This window comes from Trichechus manatus, unplaced genomic scaffold, assembly GCF_000243295.1.
Source record: "Trichechus manatus latirostris isolate Lorelei unplaced genomic scaffold, TriManLat1.0 scaffold00212, whole genome shotgun sequence".
In the NCBI taxonomy this organism is placed as follows: domain Eukaryota; kingdom Metazoa; phylum Chordata; class Mammalia; order Sirenia; family Trichechidae; genus Trichechus; species Trichechus manatus.
In genome coordinates this window covers 3,240,123-3,258,163 of record NW_004444148.1, presented here as the reverse complement: position 1 = coordinate 3,258,163, position 18,041 = coordinate 3,240,123, and positions in this window count along the sequence as shown.

Genomic DNA, 18,041 nt, shown 5'->3' with positions numbered 1-18,041 from the left:
AAGTTGCAACTCCTTCCTTCTAACTGTTCAGGCCAAAAATCTTAAAGTCATCCTTAACTCCTCTCTTGTTCTCATGCTCTCATGCTCTACATCTAGCGCATCAGCAAATCCTGTTGGTTCCATTATTCAGAGTGCAAATACTTCTTATCACTTCTGCGTCTGTCATGCTGGTCCTATTGTTGTTGTTGTTAGGTGCCGTCAAGTCAGCTCTGACTCATAGCAACCCCATGTACAACAGAATGAAATGTTTCCCAGTCCTGCATCATCCTCACATTTGTTGCTGTATTTGAGCCCATTGTTGCAGCCACTGTGTCAGTCCATCTCCTTGAGGGGCTTCCTTTTTTTCACTGACCCTCTGCTTTACCAAACATGATGTCCTTCTCCAGGTACTGGTACCTCCTGATGACGTGTCCAAAATAAGCAAGATGAAGTCTTGCTATCCTCACTTATAAATAGCATTCCGACTGCACCTCATTCAAGACAGATTTGTTCATTTTCTGGCAGTCCATGTTATATCATTATTCTTAAACAACACCATAATTCAATTGAGTCAATTCTTCTTAAGTCTTCCTTATTCATTGTCCAGCTTTCACACGCTTATGAAGCAATTAAAAATATCAGGCGTGGGTCAGGTTCACCTTAGTCCTCAAAGTGACATCTTTGCTTTTGAACACTTTAAAGAAGTTTTTTGCAACAGATTTGCCCAATGTAATATCTCATTTGATTTCTCGACTGCTGCTTCCATGAGCATTAATTGTTGATCCGAGTAAAATGAATTCCTTGACAATTTCAATATTTTCTCTATCACGATGTTGCTTATTGGTCCAGTTGTTAGGATTTTTGTTTTCTTTAGGATGAAGTGTAATCCATACTGAAGGCTATTGTCTTTGATCTTCATCAATAAGTGTTTCAAGTCCTCTTCACTTTTGGCAAGCAAGGTTGTGCCATCTGCATATCACAGGTTGTTAATGAGTCTTCCTCCAATCCTGGTGCCTCATTCTTCTTCATTACTCCAGCTTCTCAGATTATTTGCTCAGCATCCATACTGAATAAATGTGGTGAAAGGATATAACCTTGGCGCATACCTTTTCTGATTTTAAACCATGCAGTATCCTCTTCTTCTCTCCAAGCAACTGCCTCTTGGTCTCTGTACGGATTCGCATGAACACAATTAAGTGTTCTGGAATTCCCATTATTCCCAATGCTATCGGTAGTCTGTTCTGATCTACACAGCTGAATGACTTTGCATACTCAATGAAACATCTTTCTGGTATTCTCTGCTTTCAGCCAAGAACCATCTGACATAATCAATGATATCCTCATTTCACGTCCTCTTGGGAATCTGGCTTGAATTTCTGGCAGTTCCTTTTCACTGTAAGGCTGCAAACCAATTAATACAACTATTTTTCAAATTTACATACCAACCACTAATGCCAAAGATGAAGAAATTGAAGATTTTACCAACTACTGCAGTTTGAAATTGATCAAACATGCAATCAAGATGCATTGATAATTACTAGTGATTGGAATGCAAAAGCTGGAAACAAAGAAGAAGGACCAGTAGTTGTAAATACAGCCTTGGTGATAGAAATGATGCTGGAGATCTCATGACAGAATTCTGTAAGACCAATTACTTATTCATTTAAAATATCTTTTTTTAACAACATAAACGACAACGATACATATGTACCTTGCTGGATGGAATACACAGGAATCAAATTGACTACCTCTGTGGGAAGAGACAATGGAGAAGTTTAATATCCCAGTCCAAACAAGGCCAGGTGTGGACTGTAGAACAGATCATCAATTACTCATATGCAAGTTCAAGTTGAAGCTGAAGAAAATCAAAACAAGTCCACAAGAGCCAAATTACGACCTTGACTATATTCTGCCTGAATTCAGAGACCATCTCAAGAATATATTTGATGCATAGAACACTAATGACCAAAGACCAGAAGAGTTGTGGGATGACATCAAGGACATCATACGTGAAGAAAGCAAAAGGTCATTAAAAAGACAGGAAAGAAAGAAAAGATCAAAATGGATGTCAGAAGTGACTCAGAAACTTGCTCTTTGTTATGAGTTGAATTGTGTCCCCGAAAAATATGTGTTGTAATTCTTAACCTCTATGCCTGTGGTTGGAGCCTTGGTGGCATAGTGGCTAAGAGCTCAGCTGCTAACCAAAAGGCCGGCAATCTGAATCCACCAGCTGCTCCTTGGAAACCCTGTGAGGCAGTTCTACTCTGTCCTGTGGGGTCGCTATGAGTCAGAATCAGCTCAATGGCAATGGGTTTGGGTTTTTTTGTTTGTTTGTTTGTTTGTTTTTATGCCTGTGGTTATAATCCCATTTGGGAATATGTTGTCTTTGTTATATTAGTGAGACAGGATTAGTATAGAGTGTATCTTGAGTCAATCTGCTTTGAGATATAAAAGAGATTAAACAAGCTAGCAGAGCAGATCAGTCCCTGGAGAAGGACATCATGTTTGGTAAAGTAGAGGGTCATCAAAGAAGAGGAAAACTCTCAATGAAATGGATTGACCAGTGGCTGCAACAATGGGCTCAAGCATAGCAACAATCGTGAGGATGGCACAGGACCGAGCAGTGTTTCATTCTGTTGTGCATAGGGTCGCTATGAGTCAGAACCGACTCAACGGCACCTAACAACAACAACAGTAGAGCAGAGATGGGGAAAGAGAGATGCCGCATGAAGATCACCCAGGAGCAGAAGCACGAAATAGAAAAGAATCATCCTTCAAAGCCAACAGAGAGAGAAAGCCTTCCCCTAGAGATGGCACCCTGAATTAGGGCTTGTAGCCTCCTAAACTGAGAGAAAATAAATTTCTGTTTGATAAAGCCATGTGTGGTATTTCTGTTATAGCAGCACTAGACACCTAAGACACTTTTGAACAAAGAGTAGCTAAAGCAAATGGAAGAAATGATGAAGTAAAAGACCTGAACAGAAGATTTCAAGGGGCGGCACGAGAAGCGACCCTATAGGACAGAGTAGAACTGCCCCATAGGGTTTCCAAGGAGAGGCTGGTGGATTTGAACTGCCAACCTTTTGATTAACAGCTGAGCTCTTCACCACTGTGCCACCAAGCAAATAAATAATGTTTTCAACAAAAGGAATTCTTCTGAGAGCAAACAAATTTCAAATTATATTTAAATGAATATGGAAGGTTGATTTTAAGTAAATTGGTATCATGACCATAATACAGATGGATTACCAATTAAATATCACCAAATCCATCCAATAATATAATTTTACAGAATCTAATTTTTCTTTGACTATATAAGAGGCTGTTCATGATTTCTAGTACCTTGGGTCAGGAATATAAAAATTAATTTACATTGTACTAATTTGTACAGGAAACAGCTATAAAATATCGGGCTGCATCTACATCGACCTTACAGCATTTGGGGGAAGTTGCTAATTAACAATAAATTCCTGATATCAGCTTCTTAATTCAACGTTTAGTTCCTTTCATAAAAGGGTTCACACACATATACCAGTTATCTACATAAAAATAGGAATTCACTGTATGTGAAAATATGTTTTGAAAAACATTTTAGTTGATTCAAGTTTCATATTATCTGAAGTGTGAGGCATCAAGATTTCATTGACAGAAGGTACCAGTGGGAACCCCAGACTGTCAAAATTCTACTTCTTGTTCTGCCAGAACATTATGTGATTGTGGACAAGATCACTTAAATTTTCAAGGTCCTTTTTCTGAATCTGCATTATTGCTTTTGATCTTCCTTGGAATAATGTTTCTTAAAATGTCCAGTGAATGATTTTGCTACATTTTAGAGCTTTGTGTATGTAATACTATCATCACTTCCTACTTATATTTCATTGTGTCATTTTTCAAACCAAAGTCACACAATCATGTATATTGACTTATGTGATCCTCAAAACAATTTACAGGTAGGCAAGGAATATATTGTTACTCACATTTAAAGATGACAAAACTCAGAGAATTTGAAACTTGGAACCTGCCATCGCAAGTTATCTCACTCTTTAATACATACTACACAGAAATAGGAGCCCTGTTGGTGCAGCGGTTAAGAGCTATGGCTGTAAACCAAAAGGTCGGCAGTTCGAAACTACCTGCAGCTCCTTGGAAACCCTATGGGGCAGTTCTACTCTGTCCTACAGAGTCGCTATGCGTCAGAATCGACTCGCGCAGCAACAGCTTTGTTTTTTTTTTTTTTAATACAGAAAGAAGGGAGTCCCTAGGTGGCAAGAATGGTTAAGTGCTGGATTACTAATGCGTGGTGCTTCAAACCCACCCAGAGGCACCTGGGAAGATGGGCCTGGCAAGCTGCTTCCAAAATGTCACAGCCTTGACAACCCTATGGAGTGCAGTTTTACTCTGCACACGTGGGGTTGCCATGAGTCAGAACTGACCGGATGGCAACTAACAACAACATGCAGGAAAAAAAAGTGCTGACTCTAAAGCTTTACAAGTCACCTCAGCAGTGTTTTCATACACATGAGTTCACTTCATCAATACAGTAATCCTAGGAGTAATGGATTATCATCAGCACCATTTTACAGATGAGGAAATTAAAACTCAGCTTAATTTACCCAAAGTCATATAGCTTCTATCAGTCAAGATAAGGACTTGAACTCAGGTCTTTCGGCTTAAAATTTCATGCTGTTTATAATTTGTGGGATTGATGTATCTATTATGCCATGATTTTGAAAAAAAAGAGAGAAGGAAACTGAGTCTCAGAACACAAGTAGTGATGTGATGACTGGGGAGCTAAATCCAGGAGCCAACATCTTACCACCAGTTTAGAGCTTCCTCAAACTCAGCAGCACAGATGACAGAGGGGAAGATGTTCCCCCTACCCCCACCCCAGTCTCCTCAGCACTGATGAGTCCCCAGGAAAGATGGGGGAAATAGGAAACAAGCATGTCTATTTCCCAAAATTGAACAAAAGCATTACTAGTCAATCTCATTAGTTGAGTCAAATTCCAGCTCCACCTTTTATAAGCTGTGTGATATTGGACAAGTTGCTTTACTTCTGTATGTTGTATACTTCAGTTTCTTTGGTTATAAATTAGGAACAACAATAGTATCTACCTTAAAGAAGCATTATGAGGATTACATAAAATAATTCATACAAAATGTTTAGCACAATTCTTGGCACAAAATAAGTACCTAATAAATATTAGCTCCACCACCCCTCTGCCAGTTTGTTGTACTGTTGTGGCTCCAAGTCTATGCCATGTTCTTCTTCATATTGTCCAGCTTCTCAGATTATTTGCTCAGGTTACAGACTGAATAAGTACAGTGAAAGGATACAACTCTGACACACACCTTTTCTGACTGTAAACCACGAAGTATTCCCTTGTTCTGTTTGAACAACTGCCTCTTGGTCTACGTACAGGTTTCGCATGAGCACAAGTAAATGTTCTGGAATTCCTATTCTTCCCAATGTTATTCATAATTTGTTATGATCCACACAGTCAAAGGCCTTTGCATAGTCAGTAAAACACAGGTAAACATCTTTCTGGTATTCTCTGCTTTCAGCCAAGAGCCATCTGACATCAGCAATGATGTCCCTCATTCACATCCTCTTTTGAATCAGGCTTGAATTTCTGGCAGTTCCCTGTGGATGTACTAATGCAACTGTTTTTGTATTATCTTCAGCAAATTTTACTTACATGTGATATTAATGATATTGTTCAATAACTTCCACATTCTGGTGGATCACCTTTCTTTGGAATGGGCACAAATGTGGATCTCTTCTAGTTGGTTGTCCAGGTAGCTGTCTTCCAAATTTCTTGGCATAGACTAGTGAGCACCTCCAGTTCTGCATCTGTTTGTTGAAACATCTCAACTGATATTCCATCAATTCCTGAAGCCTTTTTTTTGCCAATGCCTTCAGTGCAGCTTGGACTTCTTTCAATACCATCAGTTCTTGATCATATGCTACCTCCTGAAATGGTTGAACATCGACCAATTCTTTTTGGTACAGTGACTTACTGATCACCAATAAGTATTGCCTTGTTTCTTAAAGACCCCAAATTCTAGTTTTTAAACCAATGAAGAGGTGCATTTTAGAGACTTAAGGACTCCACAGACTAGCGTCTCTATTCCAAGTCCCACAAAATTGAGTTTAGGAACAGCTGACTTTAGATATAACATTATTAGATGTAACATTAGATATAACATTATAAGAGGTCTTACTCTTGAAATTACTAGAAGCCAGTATTCATAGACATATCACATGGATTGATATTCAAGGCCAAAAAAAAAAAAAACCATTCTGTCTCAGACTTTATTTTATTATCCTAGGCAACTAAAGGAAATAGATGTATCGCTGACATTTTCTCAATATAGGCATAACAGTAAGCCTCTAGGAGGTTTTGAAGCATGCATGTTTGTGTATGTACAACAGCCTGCAGAAGACCCCAGTTGAATATCAGAGAGGCACTAACAACAAGAGAAAGAAAAAAAAAAGGCATTTCAGGAATTTAGGGTCCATGAAATCCTCACAATTCAGATGTGAAGTGCATTATGATCAACAAGCACTTACTGAACACCTGCTGCATGCAAAGCACAGTTCTTGCCCCTGTGATTAAGTTAAATCCCCTTTGCTTAAGTATCAGAGACCACCCTACTTAGGTTCTCTAGAGCCACAAGTCTATGAATCTGTCAGGCCACAACATCCCTTCATATTATAGTAGATGACCACTTTCAACCTGGTCCTCAACTCAGAAAAATATTGGAAAGGCCCAATGATTGCACTCAATACTCCTTTTTAGTCTGCCAAAAATTGGTCTAAAATATTTGTCGATTTTTATATGTTGGAAGCATTTTTTAAAACAAATTTTTCTCTTCAATCTGTCACATTTACTTCACCATAGTCTGTCCATCTCCCTAAAACATCCTTCCAAACTTACATCAGTCTTCTCACTATTTTTCTGATCATAAAACAAACATTTCAACATAAATGTTTCATGTTTCTAAGTGCATATATATATTATATATATATATATATAAATTTTAGTCATATCTGAAATGTACCATGAATCTCCTGAAACCAGAAATCACATCTACTTTTTCCCTACTATCTAAACCATAGCTTGATGTGGATTTATATAAAACTTTTGCAGGCATTGGATCAAACTGGAATCCTGATTTCAAAGTGCAGGCATGAGAAGAAACTTTTGATAGACAAGATTTTATTGTCTAAGTGGGAATAAAGCAATAAAATAATCCCCAAAGATCCTGCTCTAGACCTCCCCAGCCAGCTGCCATGACTCCTCACCTGGCCTCTCCTGGGAAACACAGAAAAAAGAAAAATGAGAGATCGGGAAGAGCCTGGACACAGCCCTAGGCTAGGATTTGCTATTAAGTAAACAGCTTCTGACCTGAACTTGATATTCTAGCATTCTCTCTCTCCAAGAGAGCACAAGAGACAGGAGCTGTACAATGGGGCTCCTAATTTTCAGTAGGCCTTCAAGTCAGATCACTTTACACCTGTACATTTTATCACTTGAGCACACTGCTCTTCCCAAAAGGATGCCCTCTCAAACTGGATATTCAAAACACTCATCTTTGGAATCAAAGCCCACCAGCCACAAAAGATAGCCACTTAGGCTAAAATACCTACTCAGTTGTCAAGTTTGGACTACTGTGAGTACACATGGATCTTTGTCACTTTCTTGTTTTCTAGTAATGGTGTTTTTACTTACAGCTAAAGGAATTTTACTCCCATTTGTAAAATGTTCATTGAAAAGATCCAAAATATAAAGTTTATCTTATCTGAGAAATGTAAGATAAGGGAAAAGAAAAATCCCTTCAAATCAAAATGTAATCCTGTGTTTAGAGCAAAACATAATAATAAGATGCTAATAATAACAATAATGCTCTACACTAATACTGTGTTTGTTCTTAGAACAGATAGCATTCTAAGAACTTTATTTGCACTAATTCATTAAATCGCAATTTGTCAACTGCATCATTTTTTCCCCCAACAATCACAATCAGGTCGAAAGGAATAGAAAAATTAAACATTGGAATTGTTTCTCCTGAAGGATTGCATTCACCTTTTCCTGAAGGGGAAAATTCAGAAGGACTAGTAGAATGTGTAAGATGACATAACACTTCCCTGTCGCAACAGTCCAATTCACTCCCCATATGTAGACATATCTTTATAATTACAGAGCCGTCATGACTCTTAACCCTTCAGGAAATCTGACTTTGCTAACTGCCCTCCTCAGCAGCCAGCAGATGCCAAACAGAGGAAATGTATTTGCTACTCACAACAGCTACTCCCTGGCAGATTCCAGAGGCCGTTACTGGCTGTGGCTTCAGACTTATCTTGGGATGTGTCACATGTTTGGGCTGTTATGTGATCCATCCTGGCTGCCTTATGCTCTTAAAAGCTTTTTCCATTCAATGACTTTTACACGTTTTTAACAATTGTGAATGAGGTGCCATGTGACTCCCTATGAAATCACAAGGACAGGCCTTTGTAAGGAGAGAAACGGATCTCTCTCATCATCTGAGTGCAGCCCAGCAGGGAAAGCGGAGCCCGTGTTCACTCCATCTGCTTCCTCAGAGCTCATTACTCCTCAGCCCTACACACTCTAGCTCCCTACCATCAACTCTCATCCCAACAACTACCCTCCACCACAGTCTCTGGTCCCCAGCTCCTCTTCACTGAAACTGCCCTTACTAAAGAATTCCATAATTCCCAAATCCGCATGATCACTTTTCAGGCCTTACTTCACTTGACATTTCTGAGGCATGGGAGACTGTTGGCCGTCCTGTCCTTGAAACTCTTTCTTCTCTGGGCTTCCAAGGGGCCACCTGTCCTCCTTCTCCCATGACTATAACTGCAGCTTCTCAGCTCTCTTCCCTGCTAATTTCCCTCATTTCCTCTTAAATGTCTGCATTACCCAGGACTATGTCTTCGCCTCTCTCCTCTCCTTTGTTGAGAATTTTCCCTAGAGAATCTCATTTGTTCTTGCAATTTCAAATTACATGGTGCAAACTCCAGCCCTCATTTTTCTACTCCCACCTCTCTTCTGAGAGCCAGATCAATTCTCCTAACTGCCTCTGGGCATTCCTACCTAGGTGCTCACATGTATCTCACATTCCAATAAATGCCTTGTTTACCACTCCCTCCTACCCAGCAAATCCCCTCTTCTCCTGAATCCCTCAATTAATGACACCACCCTCCTCACAGTTGCTGTGGCAGTTTTAAGCCTGGTTGCAAAGCCTTTGACATGTCTGAGATTTCCAAAGCTGGATCATAAAAGACTTTGCAACTTCTTCCTTAGTTTCTGGGAATCCTTGTTCTTGGAGTCCTTAGCCACAATGTAAAAAGTCTAATGACCAATGACACTAAGACTACCACACTGGAGAGGCACAAGTAGATGCTCCAGCTACTCATCTGAGTGACGACACCATCATGGAAGTGGGTGTTCGAGCCCCAGCCCCTCCAACCCCAGCCATTTGAGTCATTACAGCAAAAGCCCCAGATGAAGCAGAGGGGAGTTATCTCCACTGTGCTCTTTTCAAATTCCTGACCCACAGAATCTGTGAGCATAAAAAAAAAAATTATTTTAAGCCATTAAACTTTGGGGTAGTTTGCTACGCAATAATAAATAACCATATTAGTTGCCCATGCTTCAAAATGCCCAAGCTTCAAACAAATATAGCCATCCTCATGCTCACGTTTTCATTCAAGACGAATAATTTCATTAAGTGGCTATTCTGTGCCGAGCACGATACCAGGCACTAGCGATACAAACAATTATGGTCTAGTGAAGAAGCAGTACAAATAAAATAAATCACAATGTAGTAAGCATTTCCCAACATTGTTCCATAGAAATCTGCAGACAGATGTTCCTCTAGAGAGATGTTTCCTGACTGATTACTTCCGGAAACACTGGGTAAAAACAAGTTTCTCTCCTGAATTACTTCTCAGGACCTTTAATACTTTAATGTGTATAATAAATATGTAAGAGAAGATGAGAATATTCAGAGTTTGCCAAACTTATCTGACTACAAAACCATTTTGGGTTTTGTTTGCTTCTTTGTGTTTTGTTTTATTTTATTTTGAGGAGCAACTCAAGGACATAGAGTTCTGCAACGGAATCCCTGGGTAGTGCAAAAGGTGAAGCACTTGACTAACAACGGAAAGGTTGACCAGTCAAATGCACCCAGAGGCACCTCGGAAGACAGGCCTGGTGGTCTGCTTCCGAAAGGTCACAGCCTTGAAAACCCTATGGATCAAATAGTCGACAATTACTTTAAAAGAAAGATGAGAATGTAAGGGGGCAGGGAAACAAGATTAATGGAAACTGAACAATCAGAACAGAAATAATGTGAATGTTCATGCATTGTGAAAAATGTAACCAATGTCACTGAACAATTTGTGTATAAATTATTGAATGGGAACCTAAACTGTCGTGCAAACCTTCACCAAAAACCCAACGAAACATTATTTAAAAAAAAAAAAAAAAACTCCATGGAGCAGTTCTACTCTGCACTTGTGGGGTCACCATGAGTAGGAATCAACTCAACAGCAACTAACAACAACGAAGTGCTTAATAGAGTTCTACAAAGCACTATGGAAGTGGTGCATTGGCTCACTGCATGTGTAGAATATGTAGTGGGAGTCTAGGAGAAGGATATCTGAGCTTTTCTTTAGTGATCAGGAAACGCATCAAGGAGGAAGTAGCATTTGAGCTGAGACATAAAGAGGAAGAGAAGGATGCCAGACGGGCAACAAGTAGGAGGGCAGAGAATTCAGCCTATGTAGAGCGATGGAAATGGGAGAGGGCTTGCCTGTTTGGGAAAACTATGAGGAAATGTTAAGAACGCTAATATTTTTGTCTCTGAGAGACAGATGCTAGTACTTCAAGTTGAGGTCAGAAGCTGTTTACTTAATAGCAAATCCTAGCCTAGGGCTGTGTCCAGGCTCTTCCCAATCTCTCATTTTTCTTTTTCCTGTGTTTCCCAGGAGAGACCAGGTGAGGAGTCACAGCAGCCACTTGGGGATTAGCATATTCTTTTATTTTTATACTTATAGTAAATGTTTTCTTACTTTTCAAATCTATTTCTCATGTCTGCAAGTTTGAACTCGAGACCGATTTAGTCCAATGTAGCCACAACCTTTATGAAACTGTAGATGAGATGCTGTAGTTTACATAATCCAAACCATGTACAAGATGTGATTCTGTCATTTAATAGCCTTGTATATTTCAGATAAGAATAGTGATTCTAAGTCTGAGATCATTTAACATCCACAAGCTCTGATTCCATGTGAGGAATTTAAATTGAAGTGTCAGTATTTTATAGAACAAAAGATGAAAGGGTTTTACAGCAATTTGAAAGGTTGTTTTGAGTTGATGGGACAGGCTATGACAAAATAAATGTGACATTGGAGAATAAAGATACTTTAAGAGGTTTTTTGCTTTTTTCCTTCAAATAGAAATTGCCAAAACACTTAAGGCAGAAATTATTTTTGGTAAAATGAAAAAAGAGTGTATGTATCATCAAACTCTAAAGAATAGCCACGAGAATTTAGCCATATTTGTCTGAGCTGAAAACAAACCATTGAGTCTATGACAGAAAAAAGAGGTGTAGTTAGTTGGGTCCATTATTGGGACTCTGCTCAGCTGGTGCAATTTTAAAACAATGGAGTATGAAATGTGTGGCTGGTAGAAAATGTCTGAAATGGTCTATCACGCAGTCTAGGCTAAATAGAGAGGTAACGTAAAGCTAACATGGGATTGATATGTATAAAGCAAAGGGATTAGTCCATAGTCATTTAGATTAGGGTAATGTCAGCGCATGAATGTTGTGGTAGGAACAGCAGAGTTAGAGACCTGGAAGGATAAATGCTAGTGGTCAGAGGACGATATCCACACTTAGGATTTCAGAGAGAGAACAAAATTGGGAAATGACACCATGTGGCTGTGGGGGTGGTGGCTAAAGCTGAGGAGAGGTCACTATAATTGATAGTGTTACTGGTGCATTGAATGAGCAGGATTTACAGAACGCAAGAAAAATGTAACTTTATTCTCCAACTCTCCCCGACCCACCTGCCCACCGTTGCCTCACTACCAGTTCAAACCACCTCTTCAAGGTCAGTTCTTCTCCTGACCCTGGCTGAAATCTAAAAGGCCCCACAGTGTGTCCATTCAGCCTCAGATAATTAAAAGTTTTCACTTCACTTTTAGTACGTAAGGTTTTTTAAGTTAAAAAATACCTAAGAACTCAGTTATGCCTGTTACAGATCTAAGAATTATACGAGCAGAACAAAATTATTAAATCCATATCTAAAAAGGCAATAAAGCATCTGCAAGGTTTTTGACATCGTGTGTTTAGAGACCTGCAGGCTGACCTCCCAGAGAAAAGGTTAGCCTACTGCAAAGCTCCGTGAAAACTGGCTATGACCAAGGGATTTAGACAATCAAATCCAGTCAATAGCAAGACTTGGACCCTAGTCCCCATCAGATCAATGAAAAGACTAGAGCTCATCTGGCTGAGAGCTTGCCACTTCATACAGTTGTATCTGCAAGACTGGGACCCCAGAACCCTGAGAAAGACTGATACTGTTCACCCCAGCCACCAATGTGAGCTGGCAGTTTAAAGCTGAAGAAAGGTTCTGCAACACCTTATTGCTAGTGTATCCCAGCTCCTGACCACATCTGGGGAGGGGCTGTGCTTCCCTATTTATGCTGTGTGGGGTCATGGTCCCTCTCCCAGAGGAGATTTATTTGTGCGTTTGGGGAAATGAATGAAATACAACACATGTGATTTATATTTACTGTGCGCGCCAGCCTGGTGGTAAAAACACGAACATGAAGGCAGCCTTACAAAAATATTTCTCTAGCTAAATCCCCACCTGTTTAACACAAGCTCTAATTTCATTCCAATTCCTCCCAAATAGTTCTGGGGGGCCACAGACTTTGTCTCTAGTAGGCATTCTCCTAACCTCTTCCTCTATTGCAAGGTGGTGGTGTGGCTTCTCACTGCCAATAGCAAAAGAGCAGTCTGCTGTCAGTGCTCCCCAAACAAAGGTGCAGCTGCTGCAGTTGCTGCCGGTGTCTCTCCTTTTCTCTGTTGCAGTCACAAAGGCATGATGTTCATATTAGCTCCCTGAGTCAGAATCAACTGGACGGCAATGTTTCTACCAAGGTTGTTGATGCTTCCTGTTCTCAATACCCTATCTCTTTCCATTTTTACTCATGCTTCTATTACAATATTCCTGAACTAAGGCTTGAGCTGATGGAGTCTAGTCCGGGGAATAATCTGAATGATAGTCACCGAGATACACTCAAAAGCCAATACCCCTCCTCTTTCCCCTACCCTTGAATCAAACTTCTTTCCCTTGTTATTGTTGTTGTTGTGGGCTATCAAGTTGCTCCTTAGTTTCTTGTGTAAACAGAACCCTAAAAGGCCACCTCAGTGGTCCTCCCAGACATAAGGGTAACACAGTCTGGGATCAAGCTGGGACTCTTGGTGCACATAAAATTAGGATGGAGGGAAAGAAGAAGATCTAAAAAGTTCAAATCTTAATTGTGTGAGATTGAATGCTTCAAAACTGTAATAGATTTATTGGAGATGAATATGAACCCAAAAAAAATTATATTAATTTTTAGACAATCAGCTATCAGAGATAAAAAGAATAAACAAGATGAAATCCTTGTCCTCAAGATGCAGTTGAGCAGAGGACTAAGATAAGCCATCATAAACACAGGAAAAGCTACAGGGTAAGAATCATAGGAGAAGTACACAGAACTGTGGGAGTTCAAACTAGGAAGAATGTATTTTCCAACCATGAAAATCAAGGAAAGTTGAGTAGAGAAATCAGTCTCTGGGAACGGATGGAAGAGAAAGAGCCCATGGTCTACTTTGACTGAACCCTGAAGCACATATTGATGGATGATAGGAATATGTCCCAGAAGACTATGTTGGGCCAGATTCTAGATGGCTTTGAATGTCAAATTAGTCATATGTTCCCTGTTTCCCTTTCTATCAGGTCCTAACTCCTTACTTGGCTTAAAACCTGTTAGACCTCTGCTTACCACCCCGCTTCATTCTCACCTCTCCTCATTTCTTACGCTTCACATTCCAACAAGCTGTTTGGTTCCTTGAATGTGTCCTGTTCTCCCTGACCTCTGGCTTATGCACATGCTATCCTCTCTTCCTGTAATACTTTCTCCCCTTTTCCTTCTCCAAGCCCCCTCCACTTCTGCCTGGCTAACTCATATCCATTTCTCAGGCCCAGCTTGGACTTGACTGTTCTCAGGAAACCACTGAACACTTACTGTTGTTGTTAGGTGTATTTTATTAAACCCAATACAACCAAAGTGTTAGCATTCCAACTGGTGCCATCCAGTTGCTCCAACTAATGATGACTTCACGTACAGCAGAACTAAACGTTGCCTGGTCTGGCATCATCCACACAACCATTACTATGTTTGAGCCCATTGTTACAGCCACTGTGTCAATCCATCAAGCTGAGTGTCTTCCTCTTTTTCACTGACCTACTCTACCAAGCATGATGTCCTTCTGATAACATGTAGGTTCTCAGTTAAGTGTAGTTTTTTCACCTGTAGTTCCCCTTATTGTTGTTGTTAGGTGCTGTCAAGTCAATTTTGACTCATAGCGACCTCACATGACAGAGTAGAAGTGCCCCATAGGGTTTATCTAGGCTGTAGTCTTTATGGAAGCAAATCGCCAGGTCTTTTTCCCACAGAGATGCTGGTGGTTTCAAGCAGCTGACCTTTCAGTTAGCAGCCAAATGCTTAACCATTGGCCCACCAGGACTCCTTGTACTTCCCCTTATCACTCTGTTATTTAGGTACCTATTTATTTGTCTCTCTTTCTAAGAGTCTGCAAGCTCCTTGAGAACAATGACCATGTCTTTCTCATTCATCATTGTATCCCCACTACCTAATACAATGCTTGACATATAGTAAGTTTTCAATAAATACTTCTTGACTGAATGAGTACACGGATAAATAATGAAAAAAATATACCTTTTGACTAATCAACCTAATCAATAAAAAACAGAAACTGGAGTAAATGATAGCAGCAGATATTTGAGTGTTTAATCAACAACGTATTTTAACACATGAAACATTTTATTGATGATATATGTTTCAAGACTAGATGGTTATTTAACAAATACTACTTGATAACATTATAGAGGGAAAATCCCACACAGTTGCCAAATAATTTAGCTTCCATGAATCCCATCTTAGAGCTTTAATAAGCTTTCTATCTCTGGCTATGTGGTAGTGACTGCAGAAGATGAAATTCTGTCTATGATTTCACATTCCAGAAATCTTCAATGATTATCATGGTAAAAACTCTTCTCCTCAAACTCCCATGGGGATCAAAATTTTGCCATCTCCCAGGGTTGAGACAATTATAATGGAAAGCGGGCTTTAAGTTCGTGAATGTTTATATTAAGGAAAACGTGGGAGAACTATATTTATGATCTGAAGGGGGATAAGTAATGGCAAAATAAAAGTATGCTCTTTAGAGTTCAAAAACAAAGTAGTCGGAGAATAATAAAACATAGAAATTCTACATGGTGCAAGGAGAAAGCTAAAAGTGCCCTGATATGTTTAAAGCTGGAAAACAGAAAATGAGATGTGGAAAGCAAAAAGAAAAACAATTCAGAATGACTTCTGCAAGAGGAACACAAATTTATTACTTTCAAACTGTCAGAGAACAGCTTATGGTTAGGAAAAAACGAAGAACTTTGCTGCCTCAGGAAGGAATGCAGCACTTATATTAAAGTTACAATGCCTACAGAGAAAGCAATTGCAACCTGGAATTGAATGCTAACCTTGGGCACCAAGAAAGGAAAACTAAGTGACCAGAGAATTAAGTCTAGCATACTTTGGCCAACCACAGAAATAAACCTGGAGTCACAGACTGCCAAGGGCTAAACCTAAAGCATTTGTGTAAACGATGAGGTATAGCAGAATGAGACTGTGTATTTGAAACTTATCCAGGTTATGCATAGCTTATAACCCAAGATCTCCACAAACAGCAGTGAAGGTTCATTATACATGGGAGAACCATATAATTTATCATTCAAACTGGAAAACTTCTAAGAATATTTGCTGTGTGCCATTGAGTCGATTCCGACTCATACCGAACCTATAGGACAGAGTAGAACTGCCCCATAGGGTTTCCAAGAAGTGGCTGGTGGATTCAAACTGCAGACCTTTTTGTTAGCAGCCAGAGCTCTTAACCACTTCGCCACCTTCTAAGACTATAAGGGGGTGCTACTAATAATTAAACTGGTACTTATTAAATTGAAACTGTCACAGTCAAACTGGGATGTTGGGTTGACCGAATTATACTTCAAGCTCCTATTTTATGCCAAAGAGAAGAAAGGACACCAAATAAATTCTCCAGACAAAGAACATAACACTTTTGTGGAGGTGACCAAAAGTTTCCCAAGCAAGAGAGAAGTGGAGAGCCTTCTGCTTTGGAACTGATGTAAATGTATGTGGTTGCACGCGTGATGTCTTATAATATTGGCAATGCACAATATTTGCACAACTTGTAAATAATTTGGGTTTGAATTTTCTCAGAGTTTATATGCGTTTTCATTGCTTTTTCCAAGTTGATGAAGTCTATTAAATTTTAAGGCCCTAAATATCCAGAATTTTCTTCAGTTTCCTAAAAAAGCATGTTGCTACTGCATAATGCATGTAGGAGAATATGAAGATTACTTCCATTTCAGAAGAAATCTCTCTTTTTTGGCTTATGGATTAACCACCATCATTTTTTTAAACATAGCACATTGTGTACGGTGATCAACACAGAAGTCTTTAGATTATATATAGGTCAGGTTCTCAGAAGGATACAGTAGGCACGCTCAAAAGGAATGATTGATCCAAGTTTAATAAAGAAGCCACTTATAAAAATGTGTTGTTGTTGCTGTTAGGTGCCATCAAGTCAGTTCCAACTCATAGCAACCCTATGTACAGCAGAACAGAACACTGCCCGGTCCTGCACCATCCTCGAAATCATTGTTATGTCTGAGCCCATTCTGGAGCCACCGTGTCAATCCATCTCGTTGAGGGCCTTCCTCTTTTTTGCTGGCTGTCTACTTTACCAAGCATGATGTCCTTCTCCAGGGACTGATTCCTCCTAATAACATGTCCAAAGTGTGCGAGACGTAGACTTGCTATCCTTGCTTCTAAGGAGCAGTCTGGCTGTAGTTCCAAAACAGACTTGTTCATTCTTTTGGCAGTCCATGGTATATTCAATATTCTTCACCAACACCATAATTCAAAGGCATCAGTTCTTCTTCTGTCTTCCTTATTCATTGTCCAGCTTTCACATGCCTATGAGGCAACTGAAAATACCATGGCTCACGTCAGACGCACCTTAGTCTTCAAGGTGACATTTTTGCTTTTTAACACTTTAAAGAGGTCTTTTGCAGTAGATTTGCCCAGTCCAATACATGGTTTGATTTCTTGACTGCTGCTTCCATGGGCGTTGACTGTGGATGCAAGTAAAATGAAATCCTTGACAACATCAATCTTTTCCCTGTTTATTATGATGTTGCTTATTGGTCCAGTTGTGGGGATTTTTGTTTTCTTTATGTTGAGGTGTAATCCATATTGAAGACTGTAGTCTTTGATCTTCATCAGTAAGTGCTTCAAGTCTTCTTCACTTTCAGCAAGCAAGGTTGTGTCATCTGCATAATATAGGCTGTTAAAGAGTCTTCCTCCAATCCTGATGCCTAGTTCTTCTTCATATAGTCCAGCTTCTCAGATTATTTGTTCAGCATACAGATTGAATAGGTATGGTGAAAGGATGCAACCCTGACACACATCCTTCCTGACTTTAAATCATGAAAAGTTATGAGAAGAGTTTGATACAACCACAAAAGATGATGAGGTTCCAGGGATTACCAGCCCTGAGACCACTACCGCCCCTAGGCTTGAAAGGAAAAGGAGAAGGAGTCATTACAGGAACCAAAGAAAGCTGTTACTGTAGGAAAGAGCTACGAGACAGGAGTT